The 25143-nt window shown below is 51.7% G+C and overlaps 1 protein-coding gene across 4 annotated transcripts in view; it reads right to left on the bottom strand.

Moving 5' to 3' along the window:
* The window catches only part of UBTD1 (ubiquitin domain containing 1), a 63447-nt gene that overhangs the window by 13864 nt on the left and 24440 nt on the right, over positions 1-25143 (bottom strand). Inside the window, exon 2 of one of the 4 annotated variants that reach the window (XM_065521230.1) lies at positions 9618-9735. The exons of the other annotated variants lie outside the window; for them this stretch is intronic. The gene's annotated coding sequence lies outside the window, so the exon portion shown is untranslated. The remainder of the gene's footprint in view (positions 1-9617; positions 9736-25143) is intronic. 4 annotated transcript variants of the gene reach the window in all.

The raw sequence follows: 25143 nt of genomic DNA, 5'->3' as shown, positions 1-25143 counted from the left end.
ACTTTGGGAGGCCGAGACGGGCGGATCACGAGGTTAGGAGATCGAGACCATCCTGGCTAACACGGTGAAACCCCGTCTCTACTAAAAAATACAAAAAAATTAGCCGGGCGAGGTGGTGGGCGCCTGTAGTCCCAGCTACTCGGGAGGCTAAAGAGGCAGGAGAATGGCGTGAACCTGGGAGGCGGAGCTTGCAGTGAGCCGAGATCGCGCCACTGCACTCCAGCCTAGGTGACAGAGTGAGACTCCGTCTCCAAAAAAAAAAAAAGAACCTATCTGTAAACACAGCAACACAGGAGTGGAAATGGCAGGCCCAGCCCCATACCTTAACATCAACAGTTCAACACATGGTCTCCAGAGCTGCTGCCGAGAGCTGATTTGGAGAGGGAAGAGGGAAGAGAGCAAGAGGGCACCATGTCTGGGCTGGAGGAGGATAATGATGGTGGACGCGGTGGTTTGGCCTCGATAATGAATGGTGTCTGGTGATGCCACCCCCAAGGGAGGGCACCGAAAGGAGAGTGGGAGACAGAACATTAAAGGTCCTCTCCAAGTTGCCCAGAGCTGGTGCGCATCTGAGTGTGTATGCATGTGTGGGTGTACTCCCACCACTCAATTCACACCGCTGAACTCAGGATGGCTACACAGAAGAGGAGATTCCAAAACCACAAGGAAGGATGGCAGACCCTGGCTGAATAGATCCCACTGCCTCACACAGTGCCTGGCCCAGCGCGGTTCTCAGCAAGTATCTGCTGAATTGAGAAAGGAGCTGACCAAGGCGCCGTGAGCAGGTGGGGAGGGGTGGAGGAGTTATGGCTCACTGCAGCAGCAGGGAGGCAGGCGAAAGCAGGGAAGAGGTCTGCAGGGGAGTGGCCCCTCCTTCACTTATTGATCTCACACCCCAGATTATTCTTGTGACTTCAGGGACTGGAATAAGTGAGCCACTGGGATGTGACACCAAATTTGAGATCAGCCAAGGGGAGCAGAGATTTCCCCAGTCAGGCCACCCAAGCCAGGAGACAGCCCTATTTATACCTGCGGCAATCCCCAAGCTGTTCCACACTCAGTTACCAAGTTCTGTCCCCAAGCCCTTACTCCAGGGATGGGGCCAACAGTGTCCTTTCCAGATGTACCGATTATGTGACAAGTCTGGGCTTGCTCTGGCTGGTGTGAGAGACAGGGCTCTCACACCGAACAAGAGGTGTGAGAGGAACAAGAGCCTCCTTGTCCCAACAGCCTGGCAGGCAAGGGCCCTCTGGCCAGGATACAGACTCGAATCTCTCCTTTCTCCCCTCCCACCCCAGCAGTCACAGCTGAAACACAGGTAGTATGAAGTGTCCCACCTGGCAGCGGGAAAAAGGGGTCAGGAAGAATACAGGGGCCAGAAGGATCAGCCCAGGCGGGGAGGGGCGAGCCAGGGGGTGTGGAGCCCAGGTAATCCCTTCAGGAAGTGTGATATTTATAGTCAGACTTAGCTGAGATGACCCTCAGAGCCTGGGTAACTTTTGAAGGGAAAGTGCTGGCCCAGCTCTGGTCAGCTGGAGCCTCCCACGCTCTGGGATTTGGTGGCCTCTTTACAGGCCTATGGGTCTTTCCTCCTCTCGGGCCCCAGCTCAGGGAGGGAAAGGGGTGGAGCCAGTTGCTAAGTGACGGGCCAGGCTTTCTAACGGGCATCTCTGAAGGCACAGTGGGTCCCAGGTGGCCCTAAGCAGAGCTGAAGGATCAAGGCAGGGTGGCACCCCTGAGGGCCCGATTCTCGGCTCTAGGATGATGCCCAGCCCACAGCAACGGAAATTCTCTGCGATGATCTTGTCTGCCTGAGGCTGAGACCTCCTCCAGTTCATCTTTTTGATCCTAGAGACAGGGTCAACGCCTGGCATACTGCACAGGCGAGTGAAATGGGAAGGCAGTTTAGGAAAAGGAGGAGGAGCTGGAGAGGGGAGGCGCAGATCAGATGGGAGAGTAGACAGAGCTGTCTGCAAGAAACCCCTGCAAAGGGGGAACAGAGGACTATGTTTTGTGAACAAGCTTCACTGAATAGGAAGAGGCAGGAAGAGAGGGGGTAGGTGGAGGTGGGAGTCCAGGAGGGACAAAACCAGTCACTGAAGTAGGTGTACAGTGAAGAAACCTGCTGGAGGAGGTGGGCCCGGATCCTCTGTGGATCCTCTGTGGCCACGGGAGAGACAAAAGTGCAGCCAAGAGAAACAGACCTACCCAAGGCCTCAGTGCGCGGGCAGCCACAGATATGGACAAGGGGGCACACAAGCGTGAGGAGACAGGGTGTGCTTTCATGGTGCTGCACACAACGTACACATTCACAGGGCTGGCCACCCGGCTGGGCTCAGGCAGAGCAGGCCTTTTTCTGCTCTCTGGCCCGTGAGTCCAGCCTGGGGGCCCTGGCCACATCTGGCCAGGCTGGGGGAAGGGTGGCCTCCCAGAGCTGGGCACTGACCAGCCATCCCCCAACGCTTTTCCGGAGGAAAACTGGCTTATCTGATCTCCATTACAAACACAGCCCCCAAATCCTCAGGATCTAACTCTAGGGTTTTTGTTTAGTCTTTTTTTGAGACAGTGTCTCGCTCTGTTGCCCAGGCTGGAGTGCAGTGACAATCTCGGCTCACTGCAACCTCCACCTCCCAGGTTCAAGTGATTTTCCTGCCCCAGCCTCCCAAGTAGCTGGGATTACAGGCACGTGCCCCCATGGCTAATTTTTGTATTTTTAGTAGAGATGGGGTTTCGCCATGTTGGCCAGGCTGGTCTTAAACTCTTGGCCTCAAGTGATCCTTCTGCTTCGGCCTCCCAAAGTACTGGGATTACAGGCGTGAGCCACTGCGCCAGGCCTAACTCTGGGGTTCTATCCTGCCATGCAACTAACATGTTTTCTAAGGCTGCTTTGGAGAGAATACTGTATTTCGCAAGTGGAGTCAGACATAGGTGTTTGGGAAATTACCGCACTTCCCTTGTTTTAAGTACCTATGTCCCTTTCCTGTAGTCAACACACTCTCATCTTTGCCACGTACTGACGTGTTTGCTCTCAAGTGCGGCCAGAATCCTAGCTTGAACACGAGCAGTTCCAGTGTTAGCAGCTCTGGAGGGAACCCTGATTACATGTGCTTTCTGACAACCTGGATCATGGATAATTATGTATGTGTAAAGAGACACTGTAGCCTCTCTCTGCAACCTGGCTACTCACATGTGGGCTTCAGAGATGGACAGTGGGGGTTCTCTTTGGCTGCTGACCACCTTTGTGACCGTGGGTGGATGACCTCACCATCCTAAGATTTGGTGTTTCCATCTGTAAAAAGAGTAGGTAACTCCCACCTAATGGGACTGCTGTAAGGATTAAATGAGACCACTCTGCCCAGTGCTGAAAAGACAGTAGCTATTGTCATTGGTGACCAAGCCGAGTCAGTAATGCTTTTACCATTACACAATTAAAGGTTACTTTTTCTTTTTTCCATAAAGTTGCTGTGATTTTGAAAAATGAAAGCTGCAAGGCCGGGCGTGGTGGCTCACGCCTGTAATCCCAGCACCTGGGAGGCCAAGGCGGGTGGATAACCTGAGGTTAGGAATTCAAAACCAATCTGGCCAACATGGTGAAACCCTGTCTCTACTGAAAATACAAAAGGTAGCCAGGCGTGGCGGCGTATGCCTGTAGTTCCATTTACTCAGGAGACTGAGGCAGGAGAATCGTTTGAACCCAGGAAGCAGAGGTTGCAGTAAGCCGAGGTTGCGCGACTGCTCTCCAGCCTGGGCAACAGAGCAAGACTGTCTCAAAAAAAGAAAAGCAAGCTCCTGCTGCAGGGATGTCTCGGTCTTTACTTCGCAGCGCAGGAGAATGCAGGGGTTAGTTAAGTGAGGTCAAGCTCAACAGTGACAGAGAGTGGGCTTGATGGATGTCTGCCTCCTTGTGCTGGTTGCACAGCGTAGGGTCAGCACTTCTGGGGCAGAAGAAGGAGGATGGCGGCTAATAAATAAAACAGGAACTCCCCAGAGGTTTCTAGAAAGGTCTCCTGTATCTGGCTGGCTCCCATTGCTACCTCAGGACTCCAGGAAGGGGAGGCAGGTCTTCTCAGTCACTGTGCTTTTCACTGCTGGACACAGCCGTCCAACCTCCCTCACTGCTGGCAAGGAGGAGGACCCAACGAGCACCGGCATGGCAGCCAGGTGCCTGGAAGCGAACGGCATAGACTGACTTCTGACATTGGGACTCCATCCCACTGGGTGTCAACTGCCACGAGCACTCAGACATGCACTCAGACATGCCCAAGGGGGCACGTTCCCCGAGTATGGCAGAGTCCTGAAGCTGGGAGTGACCTTGAAGTCCTCTGCCCTAGCCACTTTATTTTACAGACAAAGAAACCAAGGCTGAAAGGTGACGTGACTTGTCCCAGACCTGACAGCTGTTTCCCAAGAGAGAGAGACAGAGACGGTCAGAGAGAGAGACAGAGAGAGAGAGAGAGAGAAAGAGAGAGCGTGCGTGTGTGTGTGTGTGGGTGTGAGTGGGTGGGTGGTGGCAGTGGGGTATGGTAAATTCTTTCTACCAAACCACTCCACCACTAGTGGAAGCTGAATTACAACTAGAATATGAAAATGTAGGAGCTGAACGCACAGCTCTGACGAATATGCCAATGGGAAAAGCAGCAAGGAAAACACGCAGCGGGAGCAACACGGGAGGAGCTACCAACCTCCCAGTGCCCATTACAGAGGAACGGAATCTAAGAGCGGAGCCCTCCCAGGACAGCTGGGCCAGTGCTATCCACACCTCACTGTGTGCCCCGGCCTCCTGTGAGGTTTTTTTTTTTTTTTTTTTTTTCTGAGACAGGGTCTCATTCTGTCACCCAGGCTGGAGTGCAGTGGGTAATGAGGCTCATTGCAGCCTCGATCTCCTAGACTCAAACAATCCTCCCACCTCAGCTTCCCCAGTAGCTGGGACTACAGGTATGCACCACCACATTCGGCTACTTCTTTTGATTTTCAGTACAGATCAGGTTTCACCATGTTGGCCAGGCTGGTCTCGAACTTCTGAACTCAAGTGATCCACCCACTTCAGCCTCCCAAAGTGCTGGGACTACAGGTGAGAGCCACCACGCCTGGCCCTCCTTTGGCTTCACAGAAACACACACCTGGACACCAGCTCAAGACTCTAATTCGGTATGGCTGGTTTGGAACTCAGTGATGGAGACCCACCTACTGCCCCACAGTCACCCCAGCTGGGGGACAATTCAGCCTCTGTGCACTTCCTGAGCTGAGGTGCTCCCTATGCCACAAAGAAGCCTATTCCACTGTTGGATGAATCTAATGATTAGAAAGTTAATGGTGGCTGGGTGTGGTGGCTCATGCCTGTAATCCCAACACTTTGGGAGGCCGAGGTGGGCGGATCTCTTGAGGTCAGGAGTTCAAGACCAGCCTGGCCAACACGGTGAAACCCCATCTCTACTAAAAATATAAAAATTAGCCGGGCATGGTGGCACATGCCTGTAGTCCCAGCTACTTTGGGGGCTAAGGTTGCAGTGAGCTGAGATTGTGCCACCGCATGCCAGACTAGGCAACGGTGAGACTCTGTCTCAAAAAAAAAAGGAGGTTAATAGTAATTATAGCTACCCTTTACTGAGCTACCTGGCAGGCCTAGAACAGAGACACACGGGCGCTGAAGGTATAGGTTCTGTCCTCAGGCAGACTTGGGCTTGAACATCAACTCCATCTTTTTTTTTTTTTTTTTTGAGACGGAGTCTCGCTCTGTCGCCCAGGCTGGAGTGCAGTGACTGGATCTCAGATCACTGCAAGCTCCGCCTCCCGGGTTTACGCCATTCTCCTGCCTCAACCTCCCGAGTAGCTGGGACTACAGGCGCCCGCCACCTCGCCCGGCTAGTTTTTTGTATTTTTTTTAGTAGAGACGGGGTTTCACCGTGTTAGCCAGGATGGTCTCGATCTCCTGACCTCGTGATCCGCCCGTCTCGGCCTCCCAAAGTGCTGGGATTACAGGCGTGAGCCACCGCGCCCGGCCGCTTTTGTCATTATTATTAACATTATTATTTTGATCTGAAATCCATCGGCTCCACTCTCTGGAGTAACACTGAACAAGTTACAGCCTCTTCAGCGGAGTTATCTGACACTTTTCTGCTCTCCAGGCTGGAGACCCCCATTCCCTCCTACAGTTTCTCCAGATTCCTTTTTTGTTTGTTTTGAGACAGAGTTTCTCTCTTGTCACCCAGGCTGAAGTGCAATGGCATGATCTCGGCTCACTGCAACCTCCGCCTCCCAGGTTCAAGCGATTCTCCTGCCTCAGCCTCCTGAGTAGCTGGGATTACAGGTGCCTGCCACCACACCCAGCTACTTTTGTATTTTTAATTTTTTTTTTAGTAGAGACGGGGTTTCACCATGTTGGCCAGGCTGGTCTTGAACTCCTGACCTCAGGTGATCTGCCTGCCTCAGCTTCTCAAAGTGCTGGGATTACAGCCATGAGCCCCTGAGCCGGCCTTTCTCCAGATTCTTTCCTGTCTCACTCATCCTTGTTTCAACTAACTTAACAGTCCAGGTGTGGCCCATCCAGCACCAGGCCCCACCGGGCTCCTGCATACTCCATCTGAGCACCAGCCCCCTGCTCCCGAGCAAACACTAGAGCAAATCTGCCCATAACTGTTGGGGCTGGAGCTACAAAGATCCCGTAATTTTCATAATTTCATAATTTTCACCCTGATTGTGGCTCCTAATTCTTGCAAGCCCTATAGTTCATTTAGTCCACACCCCAGCAACAGGCTCTAGGTTCCTTTCTTTCCGTCTTTCGGGTCTGTGTCTTCAGTGGGGTGAACTTGGGGTCAGAAGACCTGGGTCCATTTCCATCAGGACCTGCTGTGTGACCCAGGGCACAGGGCTTCATCTGTCCGAACACATCTGCCAAATGCGAATGCCACTCAGCAGTCTGGCTTACAGAAATGCCAAAATGCTCCAGGGAGTTTGTGTGAAGTGTGAAGTGCACGCACAGATGTCCAACATGCCCAGCCCTGGGAACCCCATCTTTTCAAGGCTCACCCGCTCCTTCATGTGGCAAGGCTCAGGACCACAACACTGGGTTTGTGGATCAACAGAGAAGCACGTTCATTCTCCTCCCAAGCCAGGCTAGGGCCATGCAGGCAGCTGCGCCTGACTCATCCCTTCCCCTTCCTCCTCCTTGGCCCGTGACTCACCAGCGCTGTCAGGCCGGCATCCTCCCTGGTTTCCTTCCCAAGCCATGCCTCAGGATGCAGGACTGAAGCCCTCTTCCCACCAGGCGCCCCGCCTCTCCCCACGTGTCTCTTCTGACCCTCGGGGTCCGCACTGCACTCTAGCATGACTGTTCCCTGGGTGTTGTGCTGTGTTTGCAACTTCAGTGTCACCTCTGGGAAGGCAGGCTCTTGAGAGGCATCCAGTGCAGTCCACCAAAAACATGGTTGCCTGGAGCCTGCTCCCTGGGATTCTGACTTCCTTGCTCTGGAGTCTGGGAGCAGCAGAGATGTTTAAAAGCTCTCTAGGTGATTCCAGCACATGGCCAGGGCCGAGAAGTGCTGATCTAGAACCAGGCTGCCCAGCGGCTGGCTGCTTTGGCTGGGTTTAATGAGGCCTCTGTGAGGGTTCTATGCCTGTCCTATGCCTGCCTGAGGCTGACCATATGGACAGCCCTTATAGCAAGGTTGGTCAAAAGGCAAGAAGGGGGTGGCTCAGGGGACCCTCTGTTTGGGAAAACCCAGCTGCCCTGCCCAGAGGATAATCCCACTTTATAGAAAGGAGAGGGCAAGCCAACCGGCCAAGAGCACGGGCTTTGGAGTCAGACAGCCCGGGACTGCTGCCCTCCTCTCCTTCCCAACAGGGAAGGCCTCTTCACCCTCTGCCTCCTGATTAAACTCAGGCTGGGGCCTGGTCTTTCCTGCCCAGTGTGGCCTGTGCCCAGACACCCTCTTTAGTGGGAACATGAAGGCCTCTTTCTCCAGGGCTGAGCTACAGCCCTCCAGATAGAAAATGAGCAGCTCCAAGGCAAGGGGATGAGTGGGAGAGCAGAGGGAGGGAGGTCCTGTTTCCTAAGAAACCCCCCACTCCCTCCCCAGCTGCTCTGGGCACGAAGAAGGGAAAAACCTGACTCATCAGTGCTGGTGTGATTCACAGGCCAACAAAACTGACTTGCCAGACTGGTTGGGAGGGGAATCTGCTGCTGCCACTATAACCTGGGGCTGTGGGCAGGTAAAGTCCATCCCTCCATCCCTCTGGCTGCTAGAGGACGCATCCTTCCTGACGCATCCTTCCCACTGCCAGATGCAGGGCCTGGGTAGTGGGCCTGGCTGCGCCACCACCCTCAGCCTGGCCCCCACCCTGGAATAGCCACAGCTGCTTCAGGAACTTATTAGTGAGGGGCGGGGCTGGGAGAGAAGACAATTTAGAGGCTTTGGAACATAGAGAAGTGGCTTTAAGAATCAGAGAGGAGGCCGGGCGTGGTGGCTCATGCCTGTAATCCCAGCATTTTGGGAGGCCAGGGCGGGTGGATCACCTGAGGTCAGGAGTTCGAGACCAGCCTGGTAAACATGATGAAACCCCGTCTCTACTAAAAATACAAAAAATTAACTGGGTGTGGTAGGCGGGCACCTGTAATCCCAGCTACTCAGGAGGCTGAGGCAGGAGAATCGCTTAAACTAGGGAGGTGGAGGTTTCAGGGAGCCGAGATCGTACCATTGTACTATAGCCTGGATGACAAGAGTTAAACTCCATCTCAAAAAAAAAAAAAAAAAAAAAAGAATCAGAGAGGACCTAGGTCTAACTCCCAGCTCCACGCCCTCACAGGTATGACCTGCAGCAGCTGAACCTCTGGATCAGTTTCCACATGCATAAAATGGGAGCAATAATATCCACCTAGAGGGGCTGCAGTAAGTAAGAAACCAGTGCTGTGTGAAGCACACAGTAGGAGCTTGAAAATGGTAGCACTTACTAGTTGTAGAAATACCAGTTTTAGGATTATAAAGAGATTCTTTTTTTTTTTTTTTTGGAGACAGGGTCTTGCTCTGTCATCCAGGCTGGAGTGCAGTGGTGTGATCATAGCCCACTGCAGCCTTGACCTCCTGTGCTCAAGCAATCCTCCTGTCTCAGCCTCCCAAAGTAGCTGGGACTACAGGCATGTACCACCAGGGCTGGCCAATTTTTAAATTTTTTGTAGAGATGGGATCTGCCTGTGTTGCCCAGGCTGGTCTCAAATTCTTGGGCTCAAGCAATTTTCCTGCCTCAGCCTCCCAAAGTGCTGGGATTACAGGCATGAGCCACTGTACCTGGTAAGAGATTTTTTTACATGCTTCAATTCATTTAATCCTTGTAACGACCCTGTCTGGCAAATATGACTACTCTCCTTCTACGGATGAGGATGCTGAGGCAATGACAGGAATCCAGGGACTGGTTTCAGGTCCTCTCACTCCCAGCCCACTGCCTGTTCCAGACCCCATCATGCCTACCAACTCCCCAGGGCAGTGAGACCAACCCCTGTGGACGCACACGCAGCTGACAGGCAGAGAAGCAGCACTGCCTCCAGCCCAGGACACAAGGCCCTGCTGGCACCATTGGCCAGTCCTACCCTGCTGCCCACACAGCCTGGCTGGGGTCTAACCCACATGGTGTCTCCAGAAATTGACTCGGCAATGCCCATGTCTGCCTCCATGCCAGGCTGTGAACTCCTCAAGGCAGCAGGTGGTCTCCTTCGTGCTGACGTCTAGATGCCCAGCTCCTAGCCTGGAACCAGATAAGCAGTACCAGTGGGTTGCCAAAAGCCTCAGATTCCAGACCTCAGAGAGAACCCCGGCTCTGCCACTTATGTGCATGACTTAGGCATGTTATTCATCCTCCGAGAACCTCAGTTTCCGTATCTAGAAAATGGGGCTAATAACCACATCTTATAGGAGTACCATGAGCACTACGGTAATAAGAATGACACGAACAAGAACTGCTAATATTTATTAAGTGTGTATCATATGCCAGGCGCTCTTCTAAACACTTCATATGTATTACATCATCTAATCCAAAGGTTACACAGTGGGCTGGCTCTGGAACTCCCATCCTGACCCCCACAAGATACTGCGTCTACTGAGTGTCAAGGGCCTGGTAGGTCGTAAGCGCTCAGAACATCGGAGGGAGTCTAGCCGATGCTCAGGAAGCAGTTCTAAGACGAATCAATGAATGAATCTCTTTCCATCTAATTCCATTTCTAGCACTTATTACCGAGTCCTATTCTGTGTATAGTCTATCTGAGTTATTTGAAGTTCCTGTGAAATACAAAGCAAAAACCCACAAAAAAGTGTGAAAAAACAAGACCTCAGTGAACAGAGCCTCCTTGCTCCCTCTACAGGAGGGTAACAGGATCCAGATTTCTGGAGGAGAGGCGATGATCCCAACCCTGGTGGTGCCATGCCCTTCCCCCTTCCTCCGAGAAGGTTCCAGATGGGAGGTGGCAGCCCCTCAGGAGAGGGGGCGGAAACGGTCAGAGGCTTTGCACCCAGCCCTCTGGGGGTGGTTGTGTGGAAGGGCCTCAGGGGCTGCACAGGCATCCCAGCTATTTGACTTGGCAATGCTTAAGGAGGTGGATCTGGAAGGAAGGGAGCTAACAGGGTGACGAGCTGCCTCTATGAGTTGGCCCTGGCATCTGCACAGGCAGCAGGGAGAGGCAGGGCCTCCTGTCTTCCCACACATCACATCCCCAGCTTCCCACCAGGCCACAAGAGCAGGACCCCCAATTAAACACAGATAGGGTCTCCCCATCCAGCCCCACTTCCCCCCATGCAAGCCATCCCCTCCCCCAAGAAAGGCTTGAGGGAGTAGGCAGGTAAGGCCTGTTTTGGGTGTTAACAACCAGTCTTGAACTTTTTTAAAAAACAGCAAAACTTTTTTTTGAGATGGGGCCTCTCTCTGTCGCCCAGGCTGGAGTGCAGGGGCACAATCACAGCTCACTGCAGCCTCCACCTCCTGGGCTCAAGAGATCCTCCTACCTTAGCCTCTCGAGTAGCTGGGACCACGAGTGTGCATCACCACACCCAGCTAATTTTTAAATTTTTGTAGAGACAGGGTCTCTTCCTTTGTTGCCCACAGTGGTCTTGAACTCCTGGGGTCAAGTGATCCTCCCACCTTAGCCTCCTAAAGGGCTGGGATTCCAGGTGTGAGCCACTGCTCCCAGCCCAAAACTTTTTTCAAAGGTAGGGAAAGGCTTTAAAAGAAGCCTATCTGAGGCAGGTAAGGTGGAGCTGTTCGGGGTTGGGGTTGTTGTTCACCTGCCCATCCCTCCTGACACCTCCAGAAACCCCAGGATCCAGAGGTCACGTGAGCTTCAGCTCCTACCTGACACTGCCCATCCCAGGCCTCTCGGAGAAACCCACTTGTGCTGTCAGACAGCCTTCACCTCCTGGGCAGCACCCAACTTAGCTGCCTGAACTGGGACACCTCAGGCCCAGGACAACAGGAGCACGGCCAGGCATGCTCTAATGCACCATGTGACCTGGGCAGGTCTTCTCCCTGGCGCTGCTCATCTGTAACATGGTTTCCAGGGCCCATTCCAGCTCTAAGACTCAACTCACATCCACTTCGCGGAAAGACCTGTGCAGTGTTCCTGAGGGCCACAAAGACAGCTAAGGCAAGATCCTAGCCCTCCGAAAATCCCCAGCCCCTGCCCCAAACTGCAAAGCAAACCATATGTGCAATAACACATGCACACACACATACACACACAGAAGGGTTACCAGATTCTCTGCAAAAAAAAAAAAAAAAGCTTTGAGACCCAGAGGAAAGAGACTCTCATAAGCCCACAGAAACCCTGTTAAAGTAGAAACTGCTCAGATCATTCCCACAGTCATTCATAAAATGTTCACTGTCATCTACCAGTGCCAGGCACAGTGGACGTCCAGAAGAGCATGACAAGTCCCTGACCAGACAAGCTCATCTCACTGTCTGGGCTGCAGCTGAATCACACAAATGACACGCAAGGATCCCTCTCAGTATTCTCATACATTATGTTCATACTCACTATTTTGAATATATTTAAATGTATAATTTAGGAAATCCTTGTACTCTGTTACTCTGTGGCACATTTTTAAAAACAGACAAATGTACAATAATAAATGTAAATTTTAAAATTTTATTTCATTTTTAAGTTTTTAAAAATAAAATAGGGATGAGGTCTCACTATGTTGCCCAGGTTGGTCTCAAACTCCTGGCCTCAAGGGATCCTCTCACCTCAGCCACCCAAAGTATAGGGATTACTAATAGGCGCTAGCCACTGTGCCTGGTCAATACATGTAAATTTTAAAAACAAAGTGAAACAACCAGGCAAACTGGTACGTGCTAGAGTAGAGGTATGTGGAAAGTCTGTTGGGGCTGAGTATGGTGGCTGGTGCCTGTAATCTAAGCATATTGGGAGGCCAAGGCAGGAGGATTACTTGAGGCCAGGAGTTCAAGACCAGCCTGGCCAACATGGCAAAAGCCCATTTCTACTTAAAATACAAAAATTAGCCAGGTGTGGTGGTGCGCACCTGTAGTCCCCAGCTACTTGGGAGGCTGAGGCACGAGAATTGCTTGAACCTGGGAGATACAGGTTGCACTGAGCTGAGATCATGCCACTTCATTCCAGCCTGCATGACAGAGAGAGATCCTGTCTCAAAAAAAAAAAAAAAAAAAAAAGAGAAAGCCTGTTGTGAGCACACACCCTGAAGGACCAGGTCTCCTTTCTGCTTCTACTGCAGGGGAGGGAGGGAGCTGGCTTAGCTCATCTCTAAGGTTATGTCCAGCTCTGACCCTCCGTGACAAGGACTCTGGACATAGGCTCCAGCTGGCTGGGAGGACCCAGGTGGCAGCAAACCTCACCCTCTCCCTCCTTTCAGACCTCCCACCTCACTCACCCTCTCCACATACAATGACCTGCCCTGCTTTGGCCTCTGCTGCTGCTGGAGGGAGAGGTGGCATACAAGCTTTGGGCCTCAGTTTCCTTCTGCAATAATGATGGTGACAGGGGAGGTGAGGCATTTCTGATCAAGAATCCAGGTGCAAGAGTACAGGTCACACGCAGCATCCAAGCTGTGTGCAGGTCGCTGGCCCCTGCTCTCTAGCTATCCTACCCCTGGTGCTAATGGGCTTGGCCTGGGAGCAGCCCCTGCCACCCCACCCCCAAGGTAACCCAATTCTTCATAGTCAAATGACAGCTGGAGGTGGGGCTGGGGAGCCCTAAGGCAGGAAAGGGTGATGATTACCAGGGTGCTCAGGCCCAGACAAAAGTGTCATGGCCCAGATTCATTTCAACACACAATTCCTGCGTACCCACTGTGTTTAAGATCCTGCCAGGCACTCAAGGGGCTGAGAAAATGAGGGAGACATTCTAATTACCTTAAAGTGTGTCTCAGGTTTAAAGAGCACCTCCTCAGACAGGCCTGCCCTGCTGGCCTAACTAAAGTGGGCTCCCCCAGTCCCCACCACACCCCTTGTTCTCCAAATGCACATTTACTCCAATTCTGCCGTCATTTCCTCACTTTTCTGTACCTCTCCTAAGGTCAGCCCCCACAAGGGAGGGCCCTGGTCTCACATTCACAGCTGCACCCTGTGCCTCCTCCTGTGTGAGTTGAATGAATGAATGAATGTATGACCGAATGACTCCACCACTGGACAAGGAGGAAGTGGCATAAAGGAGATTCAGAAGGCTTGGAAGGAACAAATTTGGGGAGACTTCCTAAAGGAGGAATGACATTGTGATCCTGGCCTTGAAAGAGGGTGAGGGAGGAAGCGTTCCCAGTGGAAGGTACAGAAGCAGCTATGGCCTGGAGTCAGGCTGGGTAGAGTGAGCAGGCTGGCAGGACAGGCTGAGGCGACATGAGTTGGCCCAGACCCATGAGTTGGCCCAGATCCATCAGCAAGTTCTGATGGGTGCCCTGCCCCTGTGCCCACTGGCCTCCTACGAGACACTGGTCTTCATTCTGCATTGACAAAGTCAGGTCTACATAAATGTCTGAACACAAGCCTGCAGTATGGTGTGCAGAGATCATTTTAAAATCAAATACTAGCTGGAGTACCCACAGATTGCCCCACCTTCTTTTTTAGTCTCCTTCACCCTGGCTGCCAGGCTCCTGTCCTGACCAGCCATGCCACCACTGGGAGACTAAAGGACAACTCCCAACTATGTCATGATGAAGACCTTGTATGACCACCTCACTCGGGTCTCTAAAGAATTTCTCTCTGGCCGGGTGCGGTGGCTCACACCTGTAATCCCAGCACTTTGGGAGGCGGAGGCGGGTGGATCATATTAGGTCAGGAGTTCGAGACAAGCCTGACTAACATGGTGAAACCCCGTCTCTACTAAAAATACAAAATTAGCTGCGCATGGTGGTGGGCACCTGTAATCCCAGCTACTCAGAAGGCTGAGGCAGGAGAATCACTTGAACCCGGGAGGTGGAGGTTGCAGTGAGCCGAGATCGTGCCACTGCATTCCAGCCTGGGTGACTAGAGCAAAACTCTGTCTCAAAATAACAATAATAATAATTTCTCTCCAACTACATGTAGGTGATAAATTAATTTTTTATTTTTTTTTTTGAGACAAGATCTTGCTGTGTCACCCAGATTAGAGTGCAGTAGTGCGGTCATGGCTCACTGAAGCCTTGAACACTTGGGATCAAGCGATCCTTCCACTTCAGCCTCCTGAGTAGCTGGGACTACAGGAGTGCACCACTGCACCTGGCTAATTAAAAAAAAAAAAATTTGTAGCGATGGGGTCTCGCTTTGTTGCCCAGGCTGAACTCAAACTCCTGGCTTCAAGCGATCCTCCCATGGTGCCAGAATTATAGGTATGAGTCACTGCAGCTGCAAGTAATTTTTTTTCTTTTCTTTTTTTTTTTTTTTTGAGATGGAGTCTTGCTGTGTCGCCCAGGCTGGAGTGCAGTGGCTTGACGTCGGCTCACTGCAACCTCCGCCTCTTGGGTTCAAGCGATTCTCCTGCCTCAGCCTCCAGAGTAGCTGGGACTACAGGCGCATGCCACCATGCCCAGCTAATTTTTTGTACTTTTAGTAGAGACAGGGAATTTCACTGTGTTAGCCAGGATGATCTCGATCTCCTTATCTCATGATCCGCCCGCCTCGGCCTCCCAAAGTGCTGGGATTACAGGTGTGAGCCACCACACCAGGCCAAGTAATTTTTTTTTTTAATGGAAATGCTAAGACCTAGCTATTGTTAAGCCTTCTTATCAGCATATGGGAACTAGCTGTTCACACGGAGCTGGTAGCAGGCCAGTCCAGAAAAGAGGCTTTGGCCAACCTGGATGGTGATGCCTCTGTGACTTGGTTTCTTGGGGCCATGAGACAGAGGAAGTGAGAGATATGGCCAGAGTGAGGAAGAATGGGCAGAAAAGCCCAGAAGCCCCCAGCCTCCAGAGTCCAGGTGAGATTTCTCCTCTGCCCACACAAGCCCTCTTCCAGGGAAAGAGGAGTGTGGGCCCAAGGGGGTGGCAGGGAGAAAGGCTGCCCCCTCCTGGCCAGTGAGGGCTTTCAATAGAGGGCTTTAGAAAGGCTGGCTGGGCCGGGCGCGGTGGCTCAAGCCTGTAATCCCAGCACTTTGGGAGGCCGAGACGGGCGGATCAGGAGGTCAGGAGATCGAGACCATCCTGGCTGACACAGTGAAACCCCGTCTCTACTTTAAAAATACAAAAAACTAGCCGGGCAAGGTGGCGGGCGCCTGTAGTCCCAGCTACTCGGGAGGCTGAGGCAGGAGAATGGCGTGAACCTGGGAGGCGGAGCTTGCAGTGAGCTGAGATCCGGCCACTGCACTCCAGCCTGGGCGGCAGAGCGAGACTCCGTCACAAAAAAAAACAAAAAAAAAAAAGAAAGGCTGGCTGAGTGCCACTTGGTGGGGAGGCGGGCAAAGGCGAGCAAGGCGAGCTTGACATCATTTCTACTCTGGGCAGAGGTGTGGGCTGGAGTCTCTGCCAGGGGTCAGATGGTGGCCCTTGGAGGCTGTGTGCCTCCCAAGCAAACTGGCAGCTCCCAAATGGGCCCAAGTTTGTAAAGACAGCATTAGCATCTGCAATGGAAAACATCTGGAGGAACACACACCACCTTTTCTACCCCAGAAGTGGAGTGGTGGACCTTTCACATTCTAGGATATATATCTGTGCATGTATTGGCTTTTTTAGGAGTAAGGGTGGTGTGTGTGTGTGTGTGTGTGCGCGCACGTGTGTGTTCCTTAGTGCCTTAAGCTTTTGCTTGTATGTGGTGTGGTAGAAAATCTTGAGACTTAGGGGGAAAGGCAATAAAGACCCTTGTCATGACAAAGTGGAGAAAGCTTAGCCAGGACTTGGAGTGTCTTCTACAAGGTACCTCGAAGGAAAGACTGTTTCAACTGCCTTGGATCAAACAAAGCTCCCATTTAAGCCACTTTGTGAGAATTGTAACACAAACAAGCTGTAAGGGCAGGGCTGGGCCCTTCCCATCTCAGTCCCAGGGCTCAGGCCAATGCCTAGCACACAATAGGTGCTCAATAAAAGCTGACAGAATGAACTAGGGAGTGGACCACATGGGAGGTGGTGACAGCTCTGGTTTCCTGGGAAGGGGGTGAAGTGGGAAAGGGCCCAATAGAGGAGCCCTGCAGAAAGGCAGAAACCAGTGGAACCCTTGGCAAGCTGTCCTCAGGCCTTTGACTTAGGGGAAGGAGGCAGAAACTGGCCAGAAAAGGTCGCAGCTGGTCCTGCCTGCAAGGTTTCCAGGCAGTAGAAGGTTTCAGGGCCTGGCAGGGCCTAGGGAAGACGGGCTGTGGCCCATATCACCTGTCCCTCCTGAAGCGAGTCTGACAAGGGCTTAAGATATTTTTTTTTTTTTTTGAGACGGAGTCTTGCTTTGTCACCCAGGCTTGAGTACAGTGGCGTGATCTCGGCTCACTGTAACCTCGACCTCCCGGGCTCAAGTTATTCTCCTGCCTCAACCTCCTGAGAAACTGGGACTACAGGTCCGCACCACCACACCCAGCTAATTTTTGTATTTTTAGTAGAGACGAGATTTCACCATGTTGGCCAGGCTGGTCTCAAACTCCTGACCTCATGTGATCTGCCCACTTTGGCCTCCCAAAGTGCTGGGATTACAGGCATGAACTACCACACCTGGCCCAGAGCTTAAGATCTGTTTCAAGAAAGGGCTGAGTCAGACTTGGTAGAGGTGGGGGGCAAACGGGGATGCTGCAAAGAGGCAGGACAGACAGATCAGGCCTCATTCTCTCAGATATACTCCACTAGCCTGAGGCCAGGCAAGGGCAGCCTCCTCGTATTCTCCTCCCACCCGCCATGGCATAGAATATAGGCGGCCTCCCATGGTGCTGAAACCCAGGAAAAGCAAAGCCCCGGGAAGAAGTCTCCCTTGCAGACAGGATGCAGCTGGTAGCTGTGTGCTAGGAGACCACCATCTGTTTTGGCCCAAACGTCCTTCCTTCGTAGATGCCAGACAGGCTCTAGCAGTGGGTGGGGAGGAGGAGGCAGCAAACCCGGGGCAGCAGGAGGTGTCTGCTTTCAGCACAGTCACCAAAGGGTCAGGGAGGGAGCCCTATGGGCTCAGCTCCCAGCTGGTAGAAAAGGCATCCTCTCAGTTTCAGCTCAGCTGGGGGTCAAGAACTGCTGAGGCTGGCAGCCCTAGGCAGGGGATGCTATTTGCTTGCAAGTGAACATCTTGTCGCCGTGGTGACTCCAGGAAATGCCATGCAGGAGTCAGCCACAAGGCCAGGAACACAGCTTTCCAGCTGGGAAAGTGGATGCAAAGCACTCCTCCTCCCCTGGACCCTGACCATGGGCCCGGCACTATAGCACCCGCAAGGACGGCGAAGATGCGACAGACTCCACGCTGCCCTCGGGAGGGGCCCAAGACACACCGGAAATAAGACCACAACATTAGAAAGTGATGAGGGTGATAAGAGGCAAGACCAAAGACTTTTTTTTTTTTTTTTTTTTTTTTTTTTTGAGATGGAGTTGTGCTCTTGTTGCCCAGGCTGGAGTGCAGTGGCACAATCTCGGCTCACTGCAACCTCTGCCTCCCGGGTTTGAGTGATTCTCCTGCCCCAGCCTCCTGAGTAGCTGGGATTACAGGCATACACCACCTGGTCTGGCTAATTTTTTTGTATTTTTAGTAAAGACAGGGTTTCTCCATGTTGGTCAGGCTGGTCTTGAACACCCGACCTTAGGAGATCTGCCTGCCTCGGCCTCCCAAAGCGCTGGGATTACAGGCGTGAGCCACTGCGCCCGGCCCAACAGGGCTTTCAAGGAAAAGAGCTCACCTTAACTGTGGAACACATAACAGGAAGAGACTCAGGAAAGGCTTTGGGAAGAAGATGGCATGAAACAGCAAATAAGTGAACTTACAAATCTCCCTGCAGACAACTCCAGCTGCTAGGTTTGCTGCAGGGCCAAGAGATGGCAGACTGGGAGCGCCTTGGCCCAGGGTGCTCCCTCCACTGGCTGCTCTCCCGGCTCAGTCAGCCCCCTACTATCTGCTTTTTGACTGTCTCACCTTTCTAACCCTCAGTGTCCCATCTGGCTGTCCCTGCTTACCTCCAACTGCCTGCCAGGATGGCCAACTACCCAGCCCCCAGGATCACAATGCCTTGTTGCTGAGTCTTTCTGCAGGTCTTGGCCCCCAGGTCTGTGGTCCCACTCCTCATCACACCCCAGGCCAGTTTTTCCATTCTGGGACCCATTTGGAGACTACCTCCTGGTGGTAAATTCTTAGCAAAATCCCATTACACCATGGTCTGTCACATTCCTCATGCTCCGCCCTCACCTGGGGACTCGGAAACCACAGGGGAGCCTGTTGCGGGCCTAGGAACTGTTTATCAGTTTCCAAGGGCACAAGACAGTTTCTTGGAGCACCAGGATGCTGGTGCTCAGAAAGGGCCAGAGGGTCAGGAATGGACCCCGATACCCGGAATAGCCCTTGGGGGGCTAACCAAAGGCTGAAGCTCAGGGACTGGCTCCATGACCCAGTGATCCCAAGTACAGCCAGGAGTCCCTTGTCCAACCACTTTTCTTATGTTTTACATTTAAAAGATGACATATGTAGGCCAGGCATGGTGGCTCACGCTTGGAATTCCAGCACTTTGGGAAGCTGAGGCGGGCAGATCACTTGAGGTCAGGAGTTTGAGACCTGCCTGGTCTCATGGTGAAACCTCGTCTCTACAAAAATACAACAATTAGCTGGGCGGAAACCTCATCTCTACAAAAATACAAAAATTAGCCGGGCGTGGTGGTGCATGCCTGTAATCCCAGCTGCTGGGGAGACTGAGGCAGGAGGATCACTTGAACCCGAGAGGCGGAGGCTGCAGCAAGCTGAAATTGTGCCACTGCACTCCAACCTGGGTGATGGTGAGACTCCATTTAAAAAAAAAAAAAGAAAAAAAGATGACGAATGTTAAATGAAAAAAAAATAAAAATTACATAATAAAAACATAAAAAGGAAAAACATAAGTAACCTATATCCTATCACCCCCAAATAACCAGCAATAATATGTTGAGACATTTTCTTTTGTTCCTCTCAATTTGCATTCATATTGCTGAGATCATATGGCATGTACAAGCTTCTACCATTATGATGTCCATGATCCTGTTTTTATTTTAATCTGAAGCCAGCTGCTGGATGAGTGGTTCTCAACCCCTGCTGCTTACTGGATTTACCTGTGCCCCTCTTCCCTAGGTTCTACCCCTAGAAATCAACTCAGGGCATAAAGAAAATCTAGAATAAATGTAACACTTCAAAAAAATCCTGTTTTTACTTCACATGGAATCATCTGATAAATATTTATTGAGCAAATATGTGCTGAGCACTATAAAGGATGCTTTAAAAAAATTTTTTTTGACATGGGGTCTCACTCTGTAGCCCAGGCTGGAGTGCAGTGGCGCGACTGTAACTCACTGCAGCCTCAAACTCCTGGGCTCGAGCATTCCTCCTGCCTCAGCCTCCCGAGTCACTGGGATTAAAGATGTAAGCCACCAAGCTCAGCTCATGATGCATTTCTTATAATAAAGAGCTTGCATCATTCTTCATTCATTCATCGATTCATCCATTTATTCATTCATTCATTCATTCACGAAACATGTATTGAGCTTCTAGTATGCACCAGGCCCTGTGCTGGGGAACATGGACACAAAGTCGATAAGACAGGCTCTCAAGGTCAGAGCTAGTGAGGGAGACAGACATGTCAGGAGATCATCAGACACTAATGCACACATGCAAGGGGAGCGATAAGCACAGGAATCAGGGGGGCACATGAATGTGGTCTCACCCCCTCTGCAGAAGGTCTTAAAGTTTGCTCCGAGTACCAAAGGACAAGCTGGAGTTAGCCAGGCAAAAGGGCAAGGGGGCTGGGCTCGCCAGACAGAGGAGGCAGTGTCAGCCTACTCTGGGCTCAGGTTTGTGGAGCTGCAATCAGTGCTGCCAGGTAGATCGGACGAGGCAGGAGGTGGTCAGAATGAAGCCAAAGAAGGCAGATCAGCGGGGGCTTCTAGGCCAGTGACACAACTTGGACATTATGCCCTAAGGGATGGGAGAGCCTCTGAAGGGATAAAGCCAAGGAAGGATAGGCATTCTTTTTCTTTTTGAAATTTTTTGTAGAGATAGGGTTGCCCAGGCTAGTCTCGAACTCCTGGACTCAAGTGATCCTCCCACGTTGGCCTCCCAAAGTGCTGGGATTACAGACATGAGCCACCGCAGTCTGCCAAGGCAGGGAATTTTTTTTTTTTGGAGACAGAATTTTGCTTTGTTGCCTAGGCTGGAGTATAGTGGCACAATCTTGGCTCACTCCAACCTCCACCTCCTGGTTCAAGCAATTCTCATGCCTCAGCTTCCTGAGTAGCTTGTATTACAGGCGCCTGTCACCACGCCTGGTTCATTTTTGTATTTCAGTAGAGACAGGGTTTTCCCATGTTGCCCAGGCTGGTCTTGAACTCCTGAGCTCAGGTAATCCACCTGTCTCAGCCTCCTAAAGTGCTGGTATTACAGGTGGGAGCCACGGCGCTCTGCCTAAGGGAGGCTTTTTTTTTTTTTTTTTTTTTTTGAGACGGAGTCTCGCTCTGTCACCCAGGCTGGAGTGCAGTGGCGTGATCTTGGCTCACTGCAACCTCTGCCTCCCAGGTTCAAGCAATTCTCCTGCTTCAGCCTCCCAAGTACCTGGGACTACCGGTGCATGCCACTACTCCCGGCTAATTTTTGTATTTTTAGTAGAGATGGGGTTTCACCATGTTGGCCAGGCTGGTCTTGAACTCCTCACCTCAAATGATATGTAAGGCAGGCATTTTTGATTGTTCACTCTGAAATCCATGTGGAGAGTGGGTTTAAGGAGTCTTGACTGAGGCAGGAAGATCAGTTAGGGGGCTGCTGCATTAGAAGAGGTATGAAAAAACAAGGGCCTGGACTCAGATTTTACTGTGTCTATCATGCAGCGGGCAGAGTTTTAGTGGGGATGGAGATGACAGGATGGATTTGAGAGGTCCCTGAGTCACACATTTAGACTTTCCATTTTTCACACTGGAATCAAAGTCTTATGCATAAAGTTTTGCACACACTTCAGCTTGGTTCTCTATGATAAAGTCCTTGCTGTGGAATTTCTAGGTCAAAGAGTAGGGATATTTTTAAGGTTCTTGTTACCTTTTGCCAAATTGCTTTCCAGAAAGACTATCAATTTTCACTTCCACCAGCAGTGCATAAGAGTACTTGTTAGACCCTTAGGGATGAAGCCCTGCCAGAGATCGAATCCCCTGTTTGGCCCCAAACACAATGACTGGGAATAGGTTTCCAGACTACACAAATGGCACATCAGGCTGCAAGGTAAGTTGCGTTGGAGCTGGCCTAGGGCCAGGGAAGAGGCACTCTCTCCCCACTCTGACCATCTTCCTTGCTGCTGCCAGGAACCTTGTTAATAGTGATTATGTCACTCCCCTGCTCAAAAACGTTCTATGGCTCCCCACTACCTAAAAATAAAAGCCAAACACCTTAGCATGGAAATCAAGTCTTTCCAAAAATATGATCTTCAGTCCGCAGTCCCATATTCCCATGAACTCATGTATTCATTCAACAAATATTTGAGGACCCACTATTTACCTACACAAAACAAAGTCCTTGCTCTCCTGCAGTTTACATTCTAGCAGGAGAGACAGACAATGCACAAGGCCATCTAGAGTGTGTCAGGTATTTATGTCATAATTAAGCAGAGAAATACAGTGATGAGAATTGAGAATGGTGGACCAAGTTAAGCAGAGAAATACAGTGATGAGAATTGAGAATGGTGGACCAGGGAAGGCCTCTAACAAGGAGATAGGTGCAGAGGCCAGATGGAGGAGAAGTGAGCCGCACAGACAGCTGGGGCCTGTTTTCTCACTCGCTTCCACTATGCTCAGCCCACACCTGAGCCACCAGCCCTCCATGGGCTTGCAAGTCTCCATGCCTTTGCTATTGGTTTTCTCTCCTGAAGATACCCCATCTTTTGAAACTGAAAATGTCGGCGCCCAGCTAGAACGTCACCTCTTCTGTGAAGCCCTCCTAATTCCTCAGCCACACTGCTCTCAGCACTTCATTCCATTTTCCAGTCTGCCCAACTGCGAGCATATGGAGGCCCCAGGTACTCTTTTAGCTCTCTATATGCAGTGCCCAGCATACAACAAAAGAGATTCTCTGTTTTGGCATTTACAAATTGTCTAGGTTCCACATATGCCCTCTCCAGACTACGCTGTGAGTTGCTAAAAGGCAGAAATTGCCTTATTTGGCCTCTGGTCCCCTAAGTTGGTGCAGCATAGTCTGGCACACAGATGTTTCCCAAGGAAGGGGGCATGTGTGCAAGTTGCCAAAGAGTGTGGGCACATGACTAGCGGGGAGGCATATTCTTTCTCAGCACATGCAAGTGAAAATACTCTCCATCTTCTGCAGTGAGGCTGTTAGTTACCTACCCAAAGCCAGTCTCCCCTTCTTCATGGCCACACAGCAGCCCAGACAGACGACATTTCCCAGCCTTGCTTGCAGTCAGGGAGGCCATGTGACTATGCTGCACACATGCCATGGAGGACCAGGGCCTAGGGAAGGTGGGCGGGCCTCCTCCACGCCTTCTTCCCCCTCCATTGACTGGAGCCCAGACATAGCTGCAACCCAACTTCAACCATGCAAACAACAATGTCCTATGATGTGGCAGCAACTTCAAAAAAACAGGATCCCAGGTGACCAGAAGGAGCCGAGCTGCCCCCCTCACCTGGTCTGTTCATGTGGAGGACATCAGGACCATTACATGAGACAGAAAAACAAACTCCTCATTCTTTAAGCCACTGTATCATTAGGGCCCTTCAATGCAGCAGGACAGCTTTCCACAAAGAAATGTACCTGCCTTCATAGGGTGAGCAGAGCATCAATGAGACATAAGTCATCATCGTTCTCAAAAACCTGTCTGGTGCCTCCAGGAGGAATGGTGAATCCTGTTCCCAGCCAACCCCTAGGATTTGGGAGTATCAGGAAGACGGGGCTAGATGAAGGAGGTGTGCAAGTCAGGGTAAAAACTCTACGGGGGACCGGGCGTGGTGGCTCATGTCTGTAATCTCAGTGCTTTAGGAGGCTGAGGTGGGGTGGATTGCTTGAGTCCAAGAGTTCAAGACTAGCCTGGGCAACACAGTGAGACCCCTATCTCTATAAAAACATACAAAAATTAGCCATGGAGGGTGGCGCATGCCTGTGGTCCCAGCTACTCTGGAGCCTAAAGTGGGAGGATTGCCTGAGCCTGGGAGGTAGAGGCTGCGGTGAACCGTAATCGCGCCACTGCACTCCAGCCTGGGTGAGAGAGCGAGGAGCCCATAAGGAGCAGGGGCACTGTGATCAGGGTGGGAGGGCAGCCTCGGAGTCCATGGCAGGTTTAAAAGCCAAGTCCTGCTGCAAAAGAAGGGCGAAGGAACACAAAACCAAATGCACACAAATGTTCATTCTAGTCCCTCTTACGGGTCTCCCCACACTCATCCTGCTGGCTGTCATGGAGGCAGAATTGCAGAAAACGATAAATGGGGAAGGGGCATCATCTCACTGGCTCCAGCTGCCACAGAAGAAGCAGGAGCCAGGGAAGTCGGGTCTTCAGCACTCTCAGGAGGCTACAGAGACCAACAGTCCTGCCTTAATTCTGGGTCTGCTACACCCTGCACCACCTCAACTCTGAACTCTGGTGTCCACCAAGTTATACCCAAAGAAGGTACAGAGACAGAGGACAGATACTGCCCCCATCCCCAGCCCCTGGTGCCCAAATCATCTGCCCAACTATCCTGGCTCTACCAAGCTCAAGTCCCGGCCTGTCAGCTCTAGCACACCTTCTACAACCATCGCTTCATGTTGATGCCAGGTGCTGGGCTCAGTGCTAGCAAGGCAACAGTGGAGAAGACAGGCCTTGCAGAGAGGCCGCACAGACCAGGAGGAGTTGGGCTCTGGAGCCAAGCAGAAGAGGATTCTCATTCTGACCCCACCCCCAACTGGCCTGGTGGCCCTATCTATAAGCTTTAGTTCTCCAATCTGTACAATGCAGATGAATGATACCACGTCACCAGGTGCTGGGAGAACACAACAGTCTGTGCCTGGAGCATGGAAGGCACTCCGCAAATGCCCATTTCCCTCTATTGCTCCCAGATGGCCACCTTGTTGACTTGCCATAATTCATGAAATTCCCACCTTCAGGGTGAAGGCACTGTCTATAAAATGTCCCAGTGGGGTAAGATGTCACTTCCTACAAAAGACAATTCAGTGTTCTGGGCGGCTGGCGGGCAGCATCCAGAGCATCTGGTTAAGGCTCTGATGTGAAAGCTCCCAGGTGCAGGCAGGGGTGGCTCTCAAGTGGTATGGCTGCACAGGTCCGAAGGGGATTATAGGGCATTATATAGAAAGGCATTATAAAGAAATACATCGTGTCAAGGACACCAAATCTTAAGGTCTAGAGATCTCCAGGTAGGCAGGGGAAAGAACGCTCAGGGATGCCTCAACAGAAGAGGAAAAGGAGAAAGTAGAAAAAGAAAGGAGTCAGGGAGATGAAAGCCTCTAATGGTAATGCAGGCAGGAGTGGCCAGGGTGGCCCTGGCCCTGCAGCTGTGGCCCTCCTCTGTGGCACTCAGCCATCACACCCTGGCTCCCTCCAGACCCCTC

The sequence above is a fragment of the Macaca fascicularis genome, chromosome 9 (genome assembly GCF_037993035.2).
Source record: "Macaca fascicularis isolate 582-1 chromosome 9, T2T-MFA8v1.1".
NCBI classification, from domain to species: domain Eukaryota; kingdom Metazoa; phylum Chordata; class Mammalia; order Primates; family Cercopithecidae; genus Macaca; species Macaca fascicularis.
Note: the sequence above shows the minus strand (reverse complement) of the source record. Positions and strands in the feature narration are given on the sequence as shown.